Source organism: Myripristis murdjan, chromosome 18 (assembly GCF_902150065.1).
Source record: "Myripristis murdjan chromosome 18, fMyrMur1.1, whole genome shotgun sequence".
Classification (NCBI taxonomy): Eukaryota; Metazoa; Chordata; class Actinopteri; order Holocentriformes; family Holocentridae; genus Myripristis; species Myripristis murdjan.
In genome coordinates, this window is record NC_043997.1 from 17,469,078 (window position 1) to 17,493,576 (window position 24,499).

The 24,499-nt window shown below is 38.0% G+C and overlaps 1 long non-coding RNA gene across 1 annotated transcript in view; it reads right to left on the minus strand.

Moving 5' to 3' along the window:
* Positions 1–5,852: 5,852 nt before the first annotated feature.
* Positions 5,853–24,499, minus strand: part of LOC115376149 (uncharacterized) — a 121,889-nt gene continuing 103,242 nt past the window's right edge. The window contains exons 2-3 of the long non-coding RNA XR_003929781.1: positions 7,352–7,420; positions 5,853–6,001 (exon numbers count right to left, since the gene is read on the minus strand). This is a non-coding gene — a long non-coding RNA (uncharacterized LOC115376149). The remainder of the gene's footprint in view (positions 6,002–7,351; positions 7,421–24,499) is intronic.

Below are 24,499 nucleotides of genomic sequence, written 5' to 3' on the forward strand. Positions count from 1 at the left end.
ATGCTCAAAAATCACACCGCTGTTCTCAAAAGATTCCACTACTGTTTTTATGTTAAATAACTCCTCAACTTTCAGCCAGCCCTTTCAAAGTGGCATGACAGCTCACGTAAGACCCTGCAGCTCCACCTGCATGTTGAGTTTCTGTGCTGGTCCTGCTGCTGTGAAACAGGATTCTCCTAACACATTCAAAACCAAATCAGCTGTGCTGTGGCTACTCTTCCATTTAAATAATGCTGATGTTAAACTGACCCATACAGAAATAACTTAACTCGTGATCCAGTTGTGGAAAAAAGAGGGCATTACTAAACATAAAGGCTGCACAAGTTATCCATATCAAAGTGATGGTAAGTTATTAGCATTTTTTTTTTTGCCAATGATAATAATATTGCTTAATGTTAAAATCAAGATGTTTGAGCAATGAACACAGGCTAGTGAGCACCTTTACAAACAAAATTCACTTATGAAGAATTTTTTAATGCGGTGATGTTTGAATCAGTAAATGTTTTAAACGGTAAATACTGACCATTTCATTCAAATACCCCGCTGGTGACTTCATCTTGTATAGACTGAGGGTTGCCAGGTAATCATGTTGGGTATCCCCTCATAACTTGCGCTCTCCCTCACCATCTCTTTAAAAAAGCTCACAAAACACTCAAACATGGCAACTACAAGGCTGCATGGATTTTATACCAGCCACTTATCGCCCTATGTGGAGTTACAGTGGCAGGGACATGTCTCCACCGTCCATCCCCAATTCAATGTCCATCATAGTATGTCAGCAGTTTTAGATATTTGTCCTTTTTCTAAATCAATCAGTGGCAGTATGGCATAAAGTACAGTAATGCTGTAAAGTCAAAGTGCTGCTTAGACATGGTAATTGTCAGAAATTGTCTTTTAAAGGCTTAATTACGTGCAGAGACTGTGTTGTGCAACATGTAAAAAGGCTCTTCTGGGACTCTGTATCTCTCGATTATTATTACCTGGGTTGGGAGATTTGTGTCAGACCTGCATTTCATCTACCTCATTCAACAGAATTTAGATTGTTTTTCCATCCAAGACAGTTCTTAATGAAATCTTATCTGGAAGTACTTAATATGATAATCTCAATTATGATCAATTGTTGGGGTGTGAATATGGCACGACTTCTGTAAACAAAAGTAGTTCTGCTCAGTGGCAGGATTCACTTCCAAGCCTTCAGAGAAATAAAATGTTTTAATAGCTTCTTTTCCTGTTAATGATATTCCGTTCTTTCTTAACACACCATTGCACAGATATTGAAACCATTCATTTCTGTAATAGGGAAAACGGGCCCACAGAGAACTCCATCTGAATGTTGTATTCTTGACAGGTCGTTTTCTGTGATAATACTTTTAACATCCTGAACCATCATCTATTCGGTGGATTTACTGATCTTATAGATTTTCTCGCAGCTTCATCTTTTGGTTCGGTCAATTCCACATTTCAGTGCAGACAGGAAATCACGTCAAACATTACTGACACTTTGAATCCTGAACTGTATTACTGAAAAGCTGCATTAAAAATGTAACATGCGGCTTTGGTAAGTCAAGGATCAGATTTAGCTTCTGAGGTCGCCGCATTAGCAGTCATGTCCGTACACAAAATGCCGCATCCTGTTGTGTATTTATGAACACCATCCACGAAAGCAAGTGAGAAGCCTTCCGCGCTCCTGCAATAACCCCAAGTGCCAAGGCGATGACATGTGTAAGCGAAAAATGGATACAAATAATACATTTCTGAACACAAGACAAGTTGCTAAGCACATCAATAATCAAGACTGCTAGGTGGTGGGAAGTTTCCCACTGAGGGACAAGTTTCTATTTTTATCAGCACTGCCTGGCGCCTGTTGTAGCTCAAACTCTTTTTGGCTGTGGTAACTGTGCCAGGATCTTCAGGAGCCAAACTCAGACAGGGTGAGAGGCAGTGAGACATTTCACTAACTTATGTCACTTGGTACAAATTACTGAGCAAAATATAATGGATAAAATTAACCATTGCATTGATAACACATGCTGTTATCATACATCAGTGTGCATAATAGAGCTCAATGTTTTAAAAGCAGCGCTTCCATGTACATAATAATGAGCCCAACAGATATTGGCTGGATGATATGTTGGCCTATATGTCAAAAAAGGTCATGCACCAAAGTAATGAAATAGTTTTACTAGCACATTTAATTGTTTACCATATGTTGAATACCACAATTTGGTAAAGCAGTGTGCATACAGATCGTGTTGAGAAGTTGAAATGTATTGTTCAGTTGTAAAATATCAAGCCCCGAGTGCATATCTTTATTATAACTTTATTACAATGATTACCAAATTTGAGAAGTTATTACTTCAAATGCATAAATAAATAAATAAAACTAGAAAGCAATCATGGGAGCGCTTACCTCCATCAAAACTATGCAACTGTCAAGACATATCCCTCCACAGGTTGGATATTCACCAAAAATTAATTACACTCACTTCGGCCAATTAATGAGAAAAGTGAATCAATTCTTTCTTGTGACATGACCAACCTTTCCATCAAGTTTTATGTAAATCTGTTCCTAACTTTTAAAGATATTCTGCTAACAAACAAATGGAAAAGGGTGAAAGAGGTAAATTTCCATCAATATATTCCAAATATTTATCTGTACTGGCCAAAAAATCCAGTGTTGGCTGGGCTCTAACAGGTGATCTATGATATCTGCTCATGGATCAGTTTCTCACACTAGCAAGCCAAGTAGGCTTGTGCTCATGGGGGCTATCGTCCATAAAAGAAAGAAAAAGTTTTCACCCCCCCCCCAAAAAAAAATCCATGTCTCGCTGACGTATTTGAGTAGAGCAGTCAGCTAATGCTAAGTTCATGCCACTATCTCATGTAGTCCTGGAAGTTTGTGGAACTTTGTGCAAAAAAAGCCAAAACAAGTTGTGGAGTTGGCTGAGGGTTAGGTGACAGGGAGCTGAGGAACATCCAGGAACTTGGGGATGAGTTGCCTTGCAGAATTTATTGTAGGCAGTACAGTAAGTGAAGCTTTGCAGCAGAAATATGCAATACATTATTCAATACAATATTTTATCTGCACTTTATAGTTGTAGTCATTTTCCTTGTGGAATTCAGAGAAGCTATAGTCTAATTAGGTTTTATGGCCATTTTCAATCCTTGAACTTCTATTTTTTACTTTGCAAATCCCAACTGATAATGACATCGATACTTTATTTCTCAGTGTACTCTCTGTAATCTAGGAATGTGCAGTTACGTAATGAAGTCAGCTTAAGCATTTCCCAAGGCTAGCTGCTGGCTCTCAAAAGGCAGTTAAACTAGAAGTGGGTGTAAACAGTGCCTGCAGGGCCTTATTGAACACAGTGTCTGTGGAGTTAAGTAAAAGGCTTTATTCAGATCGATAGGCAACACATTAACCTTTAGCGCTTCAACACGACAGGATCAATACACTCACACAACTAACTGACTCCATGAGACTGTGGCAATGCTGCTTAGGTGTGCCCAATCCGGATGTCTTTATACTACTCAGAAGCAGGTCTAAATACAGAGGTCACACACACACATCATGGTTTCATTGGGCCTTATTCAGCAATATCTTCCTCTGTTTTGTCTAAGATCTGCTCTGGAGAAAGGTCCTAATAAAAGCCTACATCAGATTCGAGATGTTCCTGAGCCGCGAAATTGTTCGTACCTGTGTTCTCATAACGATGAATCCTCGAGCGAGGGCCAGTTGTTCCTCATTAGCATAGGTAAATGCCCTGCCAAATTCCATAAAAGGGCATGAGACTGCAGGGCCGTGTGCACACAGAAATCACACACAGAAATTGATCAAGTCAAGAATGCCCCAGTGAAAGTCTAAAGAGGGTGGAGCTCACACTCAAAGCATGAAAAAAAAAAAAAACATCAATAATTCTGAAGTGGAGGCACTGCTGCAGGAAGTGAACACCAAAGCTGTCATATTCAGCAGCATCAGCAGTGGATTTAAGGTAACAGAAAAAAAGATGTATGGGATAATTCTTGTTCAGTGTACGCTGTACCTGGAGAAGGGCTCACCACTGCTCAAGTAAAAAAAAAAATAATAATAATAAATAATGTTTGATCTCAAATCTGAAATCTGAGGCAAAATAAATATCACTAGATGGCATGGTTCTCAATTAGCATAGCTGATGCGAGTGTTACTGTAAAATATTTAAAATATTATGTAAATATTATATGTAAATATTTGAATCCTATAATATTATACAATTATAGAACTGAAGAAAACCCACTCACTATATCATTGTTGCGGCCAAAAATTATGTGACACAATTTTATGGTAAAAAAGATTAGATTTCAGGACAAACAAGTAAACACTAGCCCTATGTGTCAGTGGAATATTGTTGGCACCAAAACCAGTACAAAAATGCTTTGCTTTTCCATAATCATGTGATGTGAACAAAAAGACTTTTTTAACCATAACTCTTCAAGTATTTCCAATAAGTTTCCAAAAAGAATGTCAATTAAACCCCCTCTGTTTCTTTGTGCAGAAAACCGAAATAACCAATAGGTGTGTCCATATAGGTCCAAACCAATGAGCACTATCAATGAGAGTAGTATCATCGATTCAATTGGAACGATACACATACACATCTGGAACCACAGCTCTCACTGGACAACATTATACCAGGGAGGTCGGTAATTTGATTTAGCCTATGCGCATCAGTAATTTCAGCAAGTCATCTGGACAGCAGAATAACTTAGTGGGGAATCTTGGTAATCCAGAGACATGTCAGTAATGTGCCACACAATGTCACAACACGGCGAAGCTGAAAAACCTCCCTTAAAGTGGTTCCATATGATTTTCATGCCAGACGCAGCAGCCCCAGAACTCTTTCCCACTACTTTCTCTATTATTCTTGGCACCGAACTGTGCACTGAAGCACAGTTTGGTGCCTCCTTTTACTCCTTATTTTGAATTCGATTTGTGTGCTTCTATTCTATTCTTTTCCCCTGCTGAATCCTATTACGCTTGCTGCTGTAACGACCCATTTCTAATTACCGCAGGACATCAGATCTGACAAATACAGCAGCAAATTTCAGATGGAATTTTGCCAGAGATAACCACCGACCAGCATAGTTCTCAGATTAAAATTAATCACGAGACCTCCCCTGGTAACACAAATACTGTACAGAGAAAGCTTAATTAGTAAACAGTCCTTCATATGTAAAACTTACCAACATGTACATGTCTGATGCATTTATGTAAAATGCAGTTTACCAGATTGAAGAAAGGTGATTTTTTTTTTTTTTTTTTTTTGTCATGCAGCTAAAGCAATTGTAGTTGCTGTGCTCTAGTTAACATTGTGCTTCATATGGTTCAGGGTGTTGTCGGACATTACAGCTGTTTTACTGTCACACATATCACATGACACGCTATGTACTGCTATCAATTTTGATTAAAAGCAGCCATATGGCCATTTCTGCCATACTGTGTATCTGCTTACTGGGTTCAAACTGAGAAATGAGGGGGAAATGACACCTGCACATGTTTGTTTTTCATGTCTGTGGCAAAAAGTGATCCATAGTGAGCCAATCAGCAGTCACTTTAGTTAAAGAAGAGGAATGATGATTGGATGAAAAACAATGCTAAATTGCAAACTGAAGTAGCAAACTTTGGCTTTGCACTTTAACATTTTTCAGTAGCCGATTACCGAGAAGAATTTAAAAACAGAAGAGGAAAAAAAGGGTGCATTAAAACAGAGGGGATGCATGGAGGGGTCATGATTTATTAGACACTCAAAACCAAGACTCCTTGACCTCAGGGCAAGGTAACCTGACGCTGTGCCAATTCTTTGACTGACCTGTGGGGAAAAAAAAGTCGGTACTCTACATCAAAAGTTGGATCCAGTCTATGCCCTTGACAGACAACTGTAGCCACAGGGTTTTAAGACAATATGAGAATATACAACTCTCCTTGAAGCTTTGGGGTATCTTCCAGTATCCTCCCCCCATGAATCTGCCAACAGAGCAAGAGAGACAATTTGAACACACTTATCTACTTGTCTAGGAATTGGTTTGAAACCACAAAAGGACAATAGATTGTGCTTATCTGGGGACGCTGTGCTTGTGTTTGCATTTGAGTGGCAGACACACAATGCTTGCAGTTTCCGTCTTGCCTACAATCATCAAACTGTTTTAGATTACGCTGCACTGCAGAACGTGAACCTGATTTTTTTATTTTTTTTTTTTATATGTATGACAAAACAACTGTCTACATTTTGTTATGTTTAATGCAGCTTTCTGGAGAAACAGTGCACGGTGCTTTTTATTATTGCAGGAAAAGGTTGTATTAGATATCAAGAGAACCCAAACATCACCAGAGCAAAAAGCTAAAAAGGTGGCCACAGAGGAGCAAACAATAAAATCGGTGCACAAACATCAGCTCCCCTTACTACAGTAGAAAATGGAATTAACCTCCAGCAGGGTTTTTCCATTAATTGTAAAAGACTACAGATAAGGACTCTCAGCCCTCACACATTTTCACTACACCGGGTATATCCCAAGTGACTGTTGTGTTACACTGGGTGGCCAACACCCACAGTCTGACACACACACACAGTCACATACACATACACATACACACACACACACACACACACACACACACACACACACACACACACACACACACACACACACACACACACACGCACACACACACACACACACACACACATTCTTTTCATGGCTGTTTATGCCACATATACCCCTTTTGCTCAGATGGATGCAAACCAATCTCTCCAGTGTTTCTGTACAGGGACCAATCTGGACATGTCATCGCATCAGTTAATTTCACACTTCACTTGATACTTTGTGATGTAAGGGAACATTTGGGAGGCCATATTGCCGGGGTCTCGCGCAGTCAGCCCAATCATATTCACACAGAATATGAGGTATGCAGATTTACTGCATGTGCTGGAGGATGTCATTGTGGTATAACGCTGGATTGTGACAAGTGTGTGCGTGAGTGTGTGTGTGTCTGTGTGTGCGTGCGTGTGTGTTTTTTAAGGGATGGTGTTGGGATGATATGGAAGGAGGTCCAAACACCCAAAGTAATAGGACTTTCCTTATCACACAGTCATATGATTGTATGAGTGAAAGCTCATCTTCTGGTGGCACTGATTTTCCAGCAGGGTCACGGGCATGCTGCTTTTTTTGAGTTTCACTACACAGCTGTAACACATAATACAACTGTACCCTGTATATGTGCTGTGAAATGTCTCAGTAAATCACAGCGACACTGTCTGAAAATATTGTCAGTGCCCTTTTCACCACAGTTAAATTGCGATGCTACTTAATCACTTACCTATAATAATGGATATCTCGAGTTTCGTCACACCTTTGATATGTGCTTTTCTGAATCCCTTACGGAAACCTTAAAAACAAAACAAAAAAAAACTTTGTAGTGATAAAGGATAAATTGTGTTAGTTTTGTAGATGAGACAAGATAAAGTCATGACAGGTCTGAATAACTATCACCGACACTGCAGCGTTTTCACAATGAACCCTCCCTAATTTGATGATTTAGTCACAGATCTTACACACATGCCTGCATACACACACACACACACACACACACACACACATACACGTTTATCTTACCAACAGGGGACTATCAGCCCAGACTGACCAAGAGGGGACCTCTATTTCTGGTCATTTTAATAAAACAAAAATAGAATAGAAAATTTTCTTTTAAGGTCTTTTACCATAATGTTACTTCAAATGTGACTTTTAATTTTTTTTAAAGAAATTGCCAAGAGGGGACCTGGATCCTTGAGTGAGGTGTACCTATCTAACAGGGGACCTCCATATAAGGCAGTGGAGCTGTCTGTACCCATTCACACTCCTAATGAGAGCTCGTTTACCACAAAGACTTTCTTGGTTTCTTTCAAGAATGGGTGATTTAACTTAAATGTTATCATTATTTAAACATTTCTCTGTGAGAAAAATCTAACAAAAATAACCAGCAAGAGAGCAAGGGAGTAATAAGTACTTAAAAAGAAAGAAAGAAAGAAAAAGAAAGAAAGAAAGAAAGAAAGAAAGAAAGAAAGAAAGAAAAACAACCAGAATGAAATTAGATTAAAATTTAAATTATTTCATTTTTGACTAACTGCTAAAAAAACAATTTATTATCAGACTTTGACTAGACTTCTAAAACTGTGATGACAGAAGTTCCCTGTTGGCTGGTAAATACTGACAGGAGTCCCCTCTTAGATAGCATGCAGCGACCTTCACACTCCAGCATGGATGACAAGAAAAAATAAGCAAAATGAATAAGTAAAATTACAATCTTAACTAGATAATTGTTGTTAAAATATGATTTGTTATGTTTTTTGAGGCACATTACAGAAAAAAAAGGTACTTCTACTGTTTGGAATGACAGAGGTCCCCTGTTGGCTGGGAAACACTGACAGGAGTTCCCTCTTGGATAGCATGGAGCGACAGCCACACTCCAACATGAGTTAGGAAAAAATAAATAAGTAACATGGGTAATTCTTAAAACAAAATAATCTAAACTAAACATAATCCAATCTGTGGTGTTATTCTTCAGCAAAGTTGCACCAGTAATGTTGTCATTGTTGCTTTTTTGAAATGTGGGATGTATTGTGAAAACCACCTATCATGACTTACAGTATGTAAGTATAAAGAAACTAAAATCCTTTAGTACCTAATTTGGATGTCAATATTAAGGGTTTGACAGAGAAAAACAATTTTACACGGAATGAGAAGGGTTGCCTGTTAGAGAAATAAACTGTTTGGCCCTTTAACTTACTACCTAATAGAGACACACAATACATAAACACTATTTTGCCACAGAGCGTTTAGAGGATATGCCATTGTTTGAAAATAGAAATACAGGTAAATCTGTTTTTGCATATGATAATCACAGTTTTCTCAACTTGAGAAAACTGTGATTGGGTTTAAGTCAGAACTCAGGATTTCCAACTTCCAGTAAATTCCCAGTAAATAATTAGAGTCCCCTCTTTGCCTGAACAAAATGACACAGGTGCCCTGTTGAATGGTATGGAGCGACGCTCACACTCCTGCATGTATGTAATTAGGACAGAAAAAGATATTATCATTGGCAGTAAGCTGTCACAAAGTTGAACAAAAAACAGCATTGTTACTGTTTGATATGTTTTTGGTTTTCTAAAGATAGTTTTCCCTGCTCTATAGAGGGTGATAAATATTTTGCCACAGAGCTTTTAGAGGATATGCCATTGTTTGCAAATAGAAATACAAGTAAATCGGTTTTTGCATATGATTAAAAAAAAAAAGTCAAAGTCAAACATTTTAGTGTAATAAATTCAGTAGTTTTTAACAACAGTTAAGTATTCAGTACTGATACATTTTCAAACCATAAACATTAAACTGATATTGTCATGCCTGCCTGTTAGGGAAATAAACTGTTTGGCCCTTTAGCTTACTACCTAATACAGACACCGAATACATAAACACTGCAAAACTGCTAAGAGAAGCACACTAAAACATTGAACATTTGGTTTTAAGTCAGAACTCAGGATTTCCAACTTCCAGTAAATTCCCAGTAAATAATTACTGAGTCCCCTCTTTGCCTGAACAAAATGACACAGGTGCCCTGTTGAATGGTATGGAGTGACGCTCACACTCCTGCATGTATGTAGTTTGGACAGAAAAAGATGTGATCATTGGCAGTAAGCTGTCACAAAGTTGAACAGAAAGGTAATAGAGGATTTTAAAGATTTTGCCAGAGCCTTTAGTATCACAGAGTATCAGTATCAGTAACACAGAGCTCCAATATTTTCATTTCTATCAGCTCCTCAGATTAAAACTCTAAGCAAGTGGTACATCTGTTATAAAATCAGAGTATGCATGATATTACATTATCTGCTAATTCAAAGTCAAACATTTTAGTGTAATAAATTCAGTAGTGTTTAACAACAGTTAAGTATTCAGTACTGATACATTTTCAAACCATAAACATTAAACTAATATTGTCATGCCTGCCTGTTAGGGAAATAAACTGTTTGGCCCTTTAACTTACTACCTAATACAGACACAGAATACATAAACACTGCAACACTGCTAAGAGAAGCAAGATTAGTGGGTTAACAGTTGTTAACAGTTGTCAATATTATATTATCAAAACATGTCAGTAACCCTTACTGACTACTAGACTAAAGTACTAGGCTATAAGGGACCATACCCACACTTATTTTGAGCCTCAGTCTTATTTTTAATGTTTGGATTTTTAAAAAATATCTATCTATCGATATATATATATATATATATATATATATACATATATATACATATATATATACATATATACATACAGTACAGGCCAAAAGTTTGGACACACCTTCTCATTCAATGCGTTTTCTTTATTTTCATGACTATTTACATTGTAGATTCTAACTGAAGGAATCAAAACTATGAATGAACACATGTGGAGTTATGTACTTAACAAAAAAAGGTGAAATAACTGAAAACATGTTTTATATTCTAGTTTCTTCAAAATAGCCACCCTTTGCTCTGATTACTGCTTTGCACACTCTTGGCATTCTCTCGATGAGCTTCAAGAGGTAGTCACCTGAAATGGTTTTCCAACAGTCTTGAAGGAATTCCCAGAGGTGTTTAGCACTTGTTGGCCCCTTTGCCTTCACTCTGCGGTCCAGCTCACCCCAAACCATCTCGACTGGGTTCAGGTCCGGTGACTGTGGAGGCCAGGTCATCTGCCGCAGCACTCCATCACTTCTTGGTCAAATAGCCCTTACACAGCCTGGAGGTGTGTTTGGGGTCATTGTCCTGTTGAAAAATAAATGATGGTCCAACTAAACGCCAACCGGATGGGATGGCATGTCACTGCAGGATGCTGTGGTAGCCATGCTGGTTCAGTGTGCCTTCAATTTTGAATAAATCCCCAACAGTGTCACCAGCAAAACACCCCCACACCATCACACCTCCTCCTCCATGCTTCACAGTGGGAACCAGGCATGTGGAATCCATCCGTTCACCTTTTCTGCGTCTCACAAAGACACGGCGGTTGGAACCAAAGATCTCAAATTTGGACTCATCAGACCAAAGCACAGATTTCCACTGGTCTAATGTCCATTCCTTGTGTTTCTTGGCCCAAACAAATCTCTTCTGCTTGTTGCCTCTCCTTAGCAGTGGTTTCCTAGCAGCTATTTGACCATGAAGGCCTGATTGGCGCAGTCTCCTTTTAACAGTTGTTCTAGAGATGGGTCTGCTGCTAGAACTCTGTGTGGCATTTATCTGGTCTCTGATCTGAGCTGCTGTTAACTTGTGATTTCTGAGGCCGGTGACTCGGATGAACTTGTCCTCAGAAGCAGAGGTGACTCTTGGTCTTCCTTTCCTCGGTCCTCATGTGTGCCAGTTTCGTTGTAGCGCTTGATGGTTTTTGCGACTCCACTTGGGGACACATTTAAAGTTTTTGCAATTTTCCGGCCCGACTGACCTTCATTTCTTAAAGTAATGATGGCCACTCGTTTTTCTTTAGTTAGCTGATTGGTTCTTGCCATAATATGAATTTTAACAGTTGTCCAATAGGGCTGTCAGCTTTGTAGTAACCTGACTTCTGCACAACACAACTGATGGTCCCAACCCCATTGATAAAGCAAGAAATTCCACTAATTAACCCTGATAAGGCACACCTTTAAAGTGAAAACCATTTCAGGTGACTACCTCTTGAAGCTCATCGAGAGAATGCCAAGAGTGTGCAAAGCAGTAATCAGAGCAAAGGGTGGCTATTTTGAAGAAACTAGAATATAAAACATGTTTTCAGTTATTTCACCTTTTTTTGTCAAGTACATAACTCCACATGTGTTCATTCATAGTTTTGATGCCTTCAGTGAGAATCTACGATGTAAATAGTCATGAAAATAAAGAAAACGCATTGAATGAGAAGGTGTGTCCAAACTTTTGGCCTGTACTATATATATATATATATATATATATATATATATATATATATATATATATATATATATATAAACATTTTAGTTAAATAAAAGTAAAAAACTACCTTTAAATTAAGAAAACTGAAATAATATTGTGTGCTTACAAAATAATCTGAACGAACAAACCAAAAAAGAAAAAAAACAAAATGTCTTTAGTTCTATATTTTGCCAATTTGGTCAAATTTGTCCACACAAAAACCATGAGGAGGAATTGGTATTTATGTTTATTGAGACTAGGATGTCAACATGACTGTGAGGCAGTTGCCTTCACAAAGTGTTATTTGTACTGTAATACCTATTCTAAACTTCCTCAATCTTGCCCCTGACAAATACCCCTATATTACAGTATAATAAAAAGTAAATAAATTAAACTAATACTTAAACTACTAAAAAGTAAATTGAAACTTAAGAGCTTTTAGAGCTTGAAATATTGAGAAGGCGGGGACAATCCAAGGGGACATAAAAGTAAAGATCAGTGATATTGTTTATTGTTTTTGGGGGGTTTTACACACTGAATGTAGCTGTTGACTGACGAACAATATCTGTGGCAGTGGAGATAGTGGAAACCTACAAATAGTTGGACAGTGTGATTGATAACAAGCTGAAATTTAATTTGAACGCAGATATTATTTGCAAAAAGGCCAGCAATGCCTCCGCAAGATGGCAAAATTCAATGTAGATAAGACTCGTTAGCTCCCGATTCTTTTGTTGAAAGCCCAAGAACAGACCGGAGTCAGTCTTCAATTTTCTGATGCAATATTTATTATGGTCACATATAAAGCAAGGCAGCGCTGGTCTCAGTGTGACAGAGCTCCTGCAGGATCTCAGTCAGAAAGAGCGTCGATATCAGGAAATGATACACATTTATGTTCTTGGGCTGGGCCTACCCCGTACATAGGTTGGACTTAAACACAACCGAGAATAATTGGCCAGTTACCCGGACATGGACAGGCCAACCACTGTCCATGCCTTGTTTCTGGAATGTGTGATGCTATGTGTGTGAATGTTGACTGGGCGTGTATCTAATGCAACAGACCTAACTAACAAGATAGAGAAAGTACATCTAGCTTTTGCTTTGTCTGTCCTCTGCTTAGCAGTCAAGCTGTCCTGAACTATGTAATACATTGGATAATGCATGAAACATTGAACTATAAGGCCAATTGTAACACTCTGATGCGTATATTTTATAAATTCTATGTCAAGTCTATCATGACATTCTCTATGATCTGCTGGTATGGCAATCTTAGTGCTGATGACAAAACTGCACTTTCCAAAATCGTGAAAGCCAGTGGCAAAATCATAGGTGCTCCACAAAGCAGCTGATCCGACCTGTACGACAGACACATTTTGAAAAAAGCTAACTCCATAGTACACACTCCCTCCATTCTGAGTTTCAGTTACTGCCTTCTGGTTCACATTTAAGGTTTCCCTCAGCGAGGAGCAACAGATATAAGTACTCATTTGTCCCCAGTGCTATCTATCTCCTTAACTCAGGCCAGGGGAAGTGATAGGTAGGCAGTTGGGCTCATGGTAGTGATGTTGCTTTTTTATGCTGTTTTACGGTGGCAGTGCTCTTCTGTGAACCCGTGAAGTGAAATTTTACTGATTGTGATGTTTTTAGTGGTGTATTTTTTTATCCTACTGGAGAAAAAAAAATTACTTAATTTATTTGTTTATTTATTTATTAGTTATTGTTGCCTCAGTATTTTCATTTGTTGACAAGGCGCTGTTACAGTTGAGGGTCTGTTCGCCTGTTTGCAGCTGCTACATTCAGTGCCCTATCACCTTCATAACCGCTTGTATTATGTATTATGTTGTTTGTTCTTATGACCTGTCTTTTGTTTTGTCTTTATGACTTGCTGCCATACCAATTGCCTACTCGGGACAATAATAAAGATCTATCTATCTATCTATCTAAATTGACCTGTAGGTACAATTGCGTTACTATAGGTTTTAGTTTGTGTTGTAAAATGTGTGTGCAGCACAGAAACTAAAGGCAATTTTACAAAATTTTGTTTACATTTGGAACTTGGAAAATTAGCCAATAAATAGTAAAACATGTAAGTTGCCATTAAGACCTTTAATAAATAAATAGAAACCAATGTTTGGCATATTGTTAGAAATGGCCTCCCAAGCTTTTCATTCAAGATGTTTGTTCATTTGTTCATTTGAGAGTAAAATAACTGCCACCAGTGCTATATCTTAGGGCAGAGTGATACTAAATCTAGTTAGGTACAGTGGTGGAAAAAAGTTTTCAGACACCCCATGCATCTGTCAAATATTGCATTAAGAATCACTCTTAGGTCTTCAAGTGCAATTTCTTTTAGTACAGTCACAGCCAAAATACTAAATACATCCTAAAAAAGCCATTAAAAACTTCAAATTGATTGGTTCCATAAAAATACATAAGAAATTTTGAGTATTGGGTCATTTTGGTACCAGTGATGAAGGTCGTTCTTTTTATTAAAAGACACAATTTTTGTTGCCAAGCTTCGTGTCTATATAAAGCCAGCACATTTGAAAGTTCTTCAGACACAAAAATGGCTAAAACAAGGAACCTAACGCAGGAAACGCGCCTGAAGATAAAGATTCTCAGCCAGGAAGGGCACAGCTGCCGCCAGATAGCCAGGAAGTGCAGATGCAGTCCTTCAGCAGTTGGATACACTCTGCAGAAATACAGACGAACCAACAGCTTGGAAGACAAACCAACATCTGGGTGTCCAAGGGTTTCTTCAGCAAGAAATGACCACATCCTGATCCGCATGTGCAGACAAAACCACCGAATGACATCACAGGAGCTTCAGCAGCAGTGGTCAAACCAAACTGGTGTCCAGTGTTCCACCCGCACTGTACGTGGCCGACTTTTAGATCATGGCTTAAGGTCCTACAAGGCTATCAAGAAGCCCCTGATCAATGAGAGACAGAGGCTAGCCCGGCGTCGTCGGGCCCAGGCACACAAGAACTGGACAGCCAGGAACTGGAAGAAGAATTTGTCAAGAATTTAGTTTTGTTAGTTTTGGTTAGTTTAGTTTTTCTTGTAAATAATAAACAAAAAAATATAATTTGTATTTGTTTGTATCTGTCTAATGCAGCCACACCTTTTGAAACACCAAAAAGATTTTTCCACAAATATTTCATGATAATATTTGAGATTGTGTAAAATTTTAAGGGTGTCCGAAAACTTTTTTCCACCACTGTATGTCTATGTCACTATTATTCAAAACAAACAGGAAGGCTTTTTTGTTTGTTTGTTTGTTTTATTTTTTTTTCATATGCAAGCCATTGTTCACAATATCTCTGCCTCTAGAAAACAGCATATATCTTGTTTGCACTTTTTTAGGTACATAATTTTTAGTTTCAAATTTCTGCCCCCAACCACTAACAATTCCAATGCTCCCCTCCCCCTCGTTACAGCCCCCATTCTCCAGTGAGACTCATTTTCACACTTCCTCTGGCTCTCAGACAAACCCTCTCCAACCTGACGACTTCAGCCCTCCCCCGCCCCTACCTGTAACCTGTACGGCAGGGTTTGTGAACCTTTACAACCTGAGGGCTGCTTTCTTTCCTCAGACATAACCCATCGCCTTTAAGTTGACCTTTAAGTACAATTGTGTTACTATAGGTTTTAGTTTGTGTTGTAAAATGTTCCAAGTGTGTGCAGCATGGACACGAAAAGCAGTTTTCCAAAACTGAGTGTTTACATTTAGAACTTCAAGCATTACCCAGTTACTAGCAACACATGTAAGTTGCCATTAAGGGCTTTAATAAATAAATAGAAACCAATGTTTGCCACATCTTACTGTTAGAAATGGCCTCCCAAGGTTTTCATTCAAGATGTTTGTTCATTTGAGAGTAAAATAACTGTCACTGGTGGTATATCTTAGGGCAGAGTGATACTGAATCTAGTTAGGTATGTCTATGTCACTATTATTCAAAACAGACAGGAAGGCTTTTTTGTTTATTTTTTTTTAATATGCAAGCCATTGTCCACAATATCTCTGCCTCTAGAAAACAGCATATATCTTGTTTGCATTTTTTAGCTGTAAAATTTTTAGTTTCAAATAAAAATAGGCATTCTGCAATTTGTCAAAAGCTTGTTGTAGGCCTTCAGTGGCTGAATGTACAGTATTAGCAAAGCAGTACAAGCCAGGGCCCAATCTTTAACCTTGTGGAACCCCCTTTGGCAGTGTTAAAAATACAGAACAATCATTTCCTAAAGTTACACTTTGCTGTCTATGAGAAAGATCATCCCGAAAATTTTTTAGGACTTATAATCAAAAGCAATATCACATAGCCTCTCTAGGAGCATAGCATGATCAACGTTATCAAATGCTTTTGTCAAACTGACAAACAGGGCAGCACAATATTTCTCTTTGTCAGCAGCAGATGCGGTAGCATTTATAACCAAAGTGTTAGCAAAGACAGTACTATGTTTAGTTCTAAAACCAGATTGGTGTGGGCTTAAACCCAGACTTTCTTGAGAGGAATGATTTGAGTTGATTGTTAATGTATATAGCCACACCACCTCCTCTTCTGACTCTTTCTGTTCTGTACAAGTTATAGTTATACTATAGTTATACTGGGATCATGGCATGGAATTGTCTGCCTACTGCCATAAGACTCCTAACATCTAGAGAAATTTTTAAAAGGCAGGTCAAGCAGCTTTTATGGAAGAAGGTGAATGTGCCTTGATTCTAGATAGTTTTTCTGCTTTTTAATTGTTTTATTTGTGTATTTGTTTTATTGGGATGTCTTCTGTTCCCACCTATTTTTGTATGACCTCTGTCTTGACTTTGTCTGTTTCTTGTCTATTTTGTTTCTTGTATGTAACACCAAGGACCATGCTGGAAATAAGTTTTGTACTTTTGCATGTCATCCGATGGATTGCTGTTTTATTCGTCTTAATCCATAAATAAATCTATCTATCTATCTATCTATCTATGTAAAGAAACTTCAGAAATATGTATGCTCTGTTTAAGACATGTTTCTGTCAGAATATGGCGATAGATTGCTGCAGTTATGTCTATTGTTTATAATTATTAGAATTGTGTTTGCAGGTGTTGGATTTTTATGACAGGGCAAATTATGAATAGAATATGGATTCACTGACAAATAGATAGTGGTGTCAGATAGTGTTGATTAATATGTTCTTTAAAAAAAAAAATGACAAGATGCCCATCAGCCCCTTGACTCATCTGTTTTCTGCCCCCAACCACTAACAACTCCAATGACCCCTCCCCTTCATTACAGCCCCCATTCCCCAGTGAGACTCATTTTCACACTTCCTCTGGCTCTCAAACAAACCCTCTCCAACCTGACGACTTTACCCCTCCCCCTCCCCCGCCCCTACCTGTAACCTGTACCGCAGAGTTTCTCAACCTTTACAACCTGAGGGCTGACCTTTAAGTACAATTGGGTTACTATAGGTTTTAGTTTGTGTTGTAAAATGTGTGCAGCATGGACACAAAAAGCAGTTTTCCCAAATTTTGTGTTTACATTTAGAACTTTAAGCATTACCCAGTTACTAGCAACACATGTAAGTTGCCGTTAAGGGCTTTAATAAATAAATAGAAACCAATGTTTGCCACATCTTACTGTTAGAAATGGCCTCCCAAGGTTAATATGTTCTTTTAAAAAAATGAAGATGGCCCCTGCCCATCAGCCCTTTGACTCATCTGTTTTCTACCCCCAACCACTAACAACTCCAATACTCCCACCCCCCTCATTACAGCTCCTATTCTGGCTCCTAAACAAACCTTCTCCCCGTCCCCTTACCCTACGCAAATTATGTCTAGTTTAGACTTCCTGAGACATGGGTAAGAAAGTGCCCAATCCACAACAATAGCTTTATGCATCATGTCTGACATGTTCTGATGCACTATTCCAAGAAAATTCACTTTCAAAAACCCCAAAGGCAATGGATCAGATAGCCCATGGTGGTAACCCTCAACAAGAAGTTTCAATCAAAGTGAAAATGTCCTCAAACACTGCACATCAGCGAATATATGACAAGAAGAATTACTGCCTCTACTGCGAGAAGCCTTTTGTGAAAATTACGAGACACCTCAAGCAAAAGCATTCTAACATAGCTGAAGTGGCTCAGGCACTTGCACACAAACAACGATCAGCCATGCGCAATCTTTTTTTGAGCAAAGTAAGGAACAAGGGAAATTACTACCAAAATTGTTCAGTACTGTCCTCTGGGAAAGGACAAATCATCCCCAAAAGGCAAGCAACCTACCCGTCAACAGCAACAAACTATCTGCCTTGCAAGTTTTGCTTTGCCGTGTACATCAAAACAGACCGCTGGAGATATCATAAGCGCTGCAAGTTGCAGGTAAAAGAGGATGGGCCACTGAAAAGGAAAATTCAGGCCAGACCCTCTCTCTCTCTCAACCCAACCAGTCAAGGCAGATGGCCGCCCACCCAGAGCCTGGTTCTGCTCGAGGTTTCTCCTTGTTAAAATGGAGTTTTTCTTCACCACTGTCACCAAGTACTTGCTCATGGGGGAATGCTGGGTCCCTGTAAATAACATTGTAAAATTATTAATACTGGGAGCTCACATTATGGAGCATCGGTATAAGGGTCACGACGTTGGTAGTTCATGTAAACGGAGCATCAAGGCTGGGGTTGTGCAAAGCTTACAGGGGTTGTGCGAAAATTGTAACTATGCGGACCCCACGTAGCCCCCAACTCAGGCCCCCCACTGACAACAAGAGCTATGATTGGTCCGCCAAACTACATCATTTCCAGAGTCACGTCCTGTTGTTGTGCCGGCAGTGTCATTTTTAAAAGAATTGCTGCTGTGATCGCAGAAGAAGTCTTCTTCTTCTTCTTCTTCTTCTGTTGCTATTTCTGCGTTTTCTCCAATCGATATACTCCATGATATTTAAGTCTTTCATTAACTGAAGGCAGACTGCAGACTCCTGGCTCTTGCTGGAATTCACCATGTCGTTTTCCCTGCTTACAGTACCCATAGCAACAAAGACGACCCAGGATTCACTGTGAATCGAGCATGCACAGATGTAACTGAATATTCCGGTACGGGGCATTTTCAGATTAAGGTGTTTACATGGCACAATATTCCGGTTGGAACAGGCACATGCCAGGGGTCTTATTCGAATAATACAGGAATATGGTGTGCATGTACACGTATTCAGTGTAAAGGTCGCAGCAGTGGCTGTTCATGTAACGGCACATCACTGTGCCATAACATTGAAACAATTTTGATAACTTGATTATAACTTGCTAGAGCCAGTGATATATTTATTAGTTCTATATGTTTGTTATTTTTTTGTACTGCTTTCTATTTGTTAACAATATAGCTATACAAAACAAAGCTCTTATCTTGTGCATAAAGATAAATATATTAATTAATTAATTCCTGTCTCCATGTCTTTGGCTGCACTTGATTTTTTCCTGTAATGTGCATCAAAAAACATAACAAATCATATTTGAACAACAATTACCTAGTTAAGATTGTAATTTTCTTATTCATTTTGCTTATTTTTTCTTTTCATCCATGCTAGAGTGTGAATATTTGTAGGTTTCCACTATCTCCACTGCCACAAATATTGTTCGTCAGTCAACAGCTACATTCAGTGTGTAAAACCCCCCAAAAACAATAAACAGTCCCCCAAAACAGAACAATAAACAGGACAGACATGGCTTGCTGCTGGTCGCTGCACGAGCATGTGCCAATTTAAAACCATGATTACAAACTACTCCACTCCCGAATGCAGCTGATTTTAAATGTGTTCTGTTATTTGTTTGTTTGGTTTCTCAACAGTTATTTTGTGTGCGTGTGTGTGTGTTTAATATCACTGATCTTTACTTTTATGTCCCCTTGGATTGTCCCCGCCTCCTCAATATTTCAAGCTCTAAAAGCCCTTAAGTTTCAATTTACTTTTTAGTAGTTTCAGTATTAGTTTTATTTACTTTTTATTATACTGTAATATAGGGGTATTTGTCAGGGGCAAGATTGAGGAAGTTTAGAATAGGTATTACAGTACAAATAACACTTTGTGAAGGCAACTGCCTCACAGTCATGTTGACATCCTAGTCTCAATAAACATAAATACCAATTCCTCCTCATGGTTTTTGTGTGGACAAATTTGACCAAATTGGCAAAATATAGAACTAAAGACATTTTGTTTTTTTTCTTTTTTGGTTTGTTCATTCATTTGTTTTGTTCAGTTTATTTTGTAAGCACACAATATTATTGCAGTTTTCTTAATTTAAAGGTAGGTTTTTATTTTTATTTAACTAAAATGTTTCTTTCAAACCCAGCTTTAGTTTTTACTTTAGTTTTAGTTAACTGTTAAGTCCAATGTGAAATGTAAACATTATTATCGCATAACTTGGACATCGCTTAATAAGCTAGATAGATAGATAGATAGATAGATATTTTTTTTAAAAAAAATCCAAACATTAAAAATAAGGCTGAGGCTCAAAATAAGTGTGGGTATGGTCCCTTATAGCCTAGTACTTTAGTCTAGTAGTCAGTAAGGGTTACTGACATGTTTTGATACTATAATATTCTGAAGTTAACCTGCTCCAGACCAGGCCATACAGCACAAGTTACCACCGTGATCTACTCAGGTTAAAACTGAGCAGCTTCATGATGGTGCAAAACCTGAGTTAAGCCAAGACAACTGTTAACCCACTAATCCTAATTCTCTTATCAGCGTTGCAGTGTTTATGTATTTTGTGTTTGTATTAAGTAGTAAGTTAAAGGGCCAAACAGTTTATTTCCCTAACAGGCAGGCATGACAATATCAGTTTAATGTTTACGGTTTGAAAATGTATCAGTACTGAATACTTAACTGTTGTTAAATACTGCTGAATTTATTACACCAAAATGTTTGACTTTGACTTGGACTTTTTTTTTTTTTTTTTTTTTTTTATCATATGCAAAAACAGATTTACTTGTATTTCTATTTGCAAACAATGGCATATCCTCTAAAAGCTCTGTGGCAAAATATTTATCACCCTCTACAGAGCAGGGAAAACTATCTTTAGAAAACCAAAAACATATCAAACAGTAACAATGCTGTTTTTTGTTCAACTTTGTGACAGCTTACTGCCAATGATAATATCTTTTTCTGTCCTAATTACATACATGCAGGAGTGTGAGCGTCGCTCCATACCATTCAACAGGGCACCTGTGTCATTTTGTTCAGGCAAAGAGGGGACTCAGTAATTATTTACAGTTTATCACAAAGTTTAAAACAAAGTACTACTGTATAATGGTGAAAATCAAAGTGTTTAAAAGTGCATAGTAAAATTATCATGACCAAGAGGATGAGAAAAGTTGCCTTACCTTAAGACTACTGCAATTTAAGGAACTTCTACATGCTTTTTACTACTAGGAAGTTGGAAATCCTGAGTTAAACACTACTGAATTTATTACACTAAAATGTTTGACTTTGAATTAGCAGATAATGTAATATCATGCATACTCTGATTTTATAACAGATGTACCACTTGCTTAGAGTTTTAATCTGAGGAGCTGATAGAAATGAAAATATTGGAGCTCTGTGTTACTGATACTGATACTCTGTGATACTAAAGGCTCTGGCAAAATCTTTAAAATCCTCTATTACCTTTCTGTTCAACTTTGTGACAGCTTACTGCCAATGATCACATCTTTTTCTGTCCTAACTACATACATGCAGGAGTGTGAGCGTCGCTCCATACCATCCAACAGGGCACCTGTGTCATTTTGTTCAGGCAAAGAGGGGACTCAGTAATTATTTACTGGGAATTTACTGGAAGTTGGAAATCCTGAGTTCTGACTTAAAACCAGATGTTCAATGTTTTAGTGTGCTTCTCTTAGCAGTTTTGCAGTGTTTATGTATTCGGTGTCTGTATTAGGTAGTAAGCTAAAGGGCCAAACAGTTTATTTCCCTAACAGGCAGGCATGACAATATCAGTTTAATGTTTATGGTTTGAAAATGTATCAGTACTGAATACTTAACTGTTGTTAAAAACTACTGAATTTATTACACTAAAATGTTTGACTTTGACTTTTTTTTTTTTTAATCATATGCAAAAACCGATTTACTTGTATTTCTATTTGCAAACAATGGCATATCCTCTAAAAGCTCTGTGGCAAAATATTTATCACCCTCTATAGAGCAGGGAAAACTATCTTTAGAAAACCAAAAACATATCAAACAGTAACAATGCTGTTTTTTGTTCAACTTTGTGACAGCTTACTGCCAATGATAATATCTTTTTCTGTCCTAATTACATACATGCAGGAGTGTGAGCGTCGCTCCATACCATTCAACAGGGCACCTGTGTCATTTTGTTCAGGCAAAGAGGGGACTCTAATTATTTACTGGGAATTTACTGGAAGTTGGAAATCCTGAGTTCTGACTTAAACCCAATCACAGTTTTCTCAAGTTGAGAAAACTGTGATTATCATATGCAAAAACAGATTTACCTGTATTTCTATTTTCAAACAATGGCATATCCTCTAAACGCTCTGTGGCAAAATAGTGTTTATGTATTGTGTGTCTCTATTAGGTAGTAAGTTAAAGGGCCAAACGGTTTATTTCTCTAACAGGCAACCCTTCTCATTCCGTGTAAAATTGTTTTTCTCTGTCAAACCCTTAATATTGATATCCAAATTAGGTACTAAAGGATTTTAGTTTCTTTATACTTACATACTGTAAGTCATGATAGGTGGTTTTCACAATACATCCCACATTTCAAAAAAGCAACAATGACAACATTACTGGTGCAACTTTTCTGAAAAATAACACCACAGATTGGATTATGTTTAGTTTAGATTATTTTGTTTTAAGAATTACCCATGTTACTCATTTATTTTTTCCTAACTCATGTTGGAGTGTGGCTGTCGCTCCATGCTATCCAAGAGGGAACTCCTGTCAGTGTTTCCCAGCCAACAGGGGACCTCTGTCATTCCAAACAGTAGAAGTACCTTTTTTTTCTGTAATGTGCCTCAAAAAACATAACAAATCATATTTGAACAACAATTATCTAGTTAAGATTGTAATTTTACTTACTCATTTTGCTTATTTTTTCTTGTCATCCATGCTGGAGTGTGAAGGTCGCTGCATGCTATCTAAGAGGGGACTCCTGTCAGTATTTACCAGCCAACAGGGAACTTCTGTCATCACAGTTTTAGAAGTCTAGTCGAAGTCTGATAATAAATTGTTTTTTTAGCAGTTAGTCAAAAATGAAATAATTTAAATTTTAATCTAATTTCATTCTGGTTGTTTTTCTTTCTTTCTTTCTTTCTTTCTTTCTTTCTTTCTTTCTTTCTTTCTTTCTTTCTTTCTTTCTAAGTACTTATTACTTCCTTGCTCCCTAACCCCCTTAGACCTTTATTTTAATACTGTTGAGCTTGAAACCTAAGACATCCACTAAAGTTGAGACTTTATATTTTGTTACAAAAACAAAGACAAGTCGTGTTTAAAGAGACAGGTTTCCTGTTTAACAACCCCCCTACAGTCTGAAAGGCTGCCTTACCTGCAAGCCATTCACACCTTGAAGGAGTGTGTTTAAAACGACGTGTGTTTATGAGACGTTGTAATCCCTGCTCCAGCCTACAGGGGCAGAGCTGAGCATGGACTTAAACACTCACACACCTTCAGGTCCCCACTTGGCTAAAATTAAAAAAACTTCACCAGAGGGTGTTACACTTGATTTTAGCATGATTTAAAGCATGACCAAGAGGGGACCTAAAAAATGTCCCCACTTGGCTATGAGGTCCCCACTTGGTGAATGTGTGACGACGCCGAAGTCCCCTCTTGGATAGGTAGGTAAGTGCACACACACAGAATATACACACAATTACTATGGAATGTTAGTTTGACACAGCAGTCTGACCTGACTGGTACGGGTGGTTAAACAATTGGTATGTCGGGGAATGCAATCAGCATTTTAACAATGGCTGACTGGTATGTTTTTATTGCAGCCGTTAAATACCCCAAAACCAATTACTTGTGATACGAATCACATATTTCAGATCAAGAGGCGTTTTATGTTTTCCAAAGGATTACCCCGACCAAAGCACCAACTGACCTTGTGTGCAGAGTTGTGTCATTGTAAGAGAAGCAGTATTTTAGTCTTCTTCTCAAGTGTTGGTGACTGCTAAAAGTATAAGAATGCAGTTACCCAGCAGCAAGGTTTTACAGCTAAACTCAGAAAGGACAGACTCATAGACGCCTCTTTAGTCCATAGGTTTCTCTAAATCCTTTGAAATGAGACCAGAATTGGCATATTTTTTAAGTAAATAGACAAATATACATATATGTCGGGGAATTATGTAGACATAGCGACAGTGAATTTCCTTTTTTGCTTCAGGCATGATTTTGACAAATCTTATTTTGTGATGTGGGACACAGGGATGACATCATCCCAACTGTTTCCATAGCAGCTTCACTTGTTTCAGGATTTTTTCCGGAAACAAGTTCTAACATGTTGGAACAAGGCAGAACAAGGCAAATCAGCCCACTAGT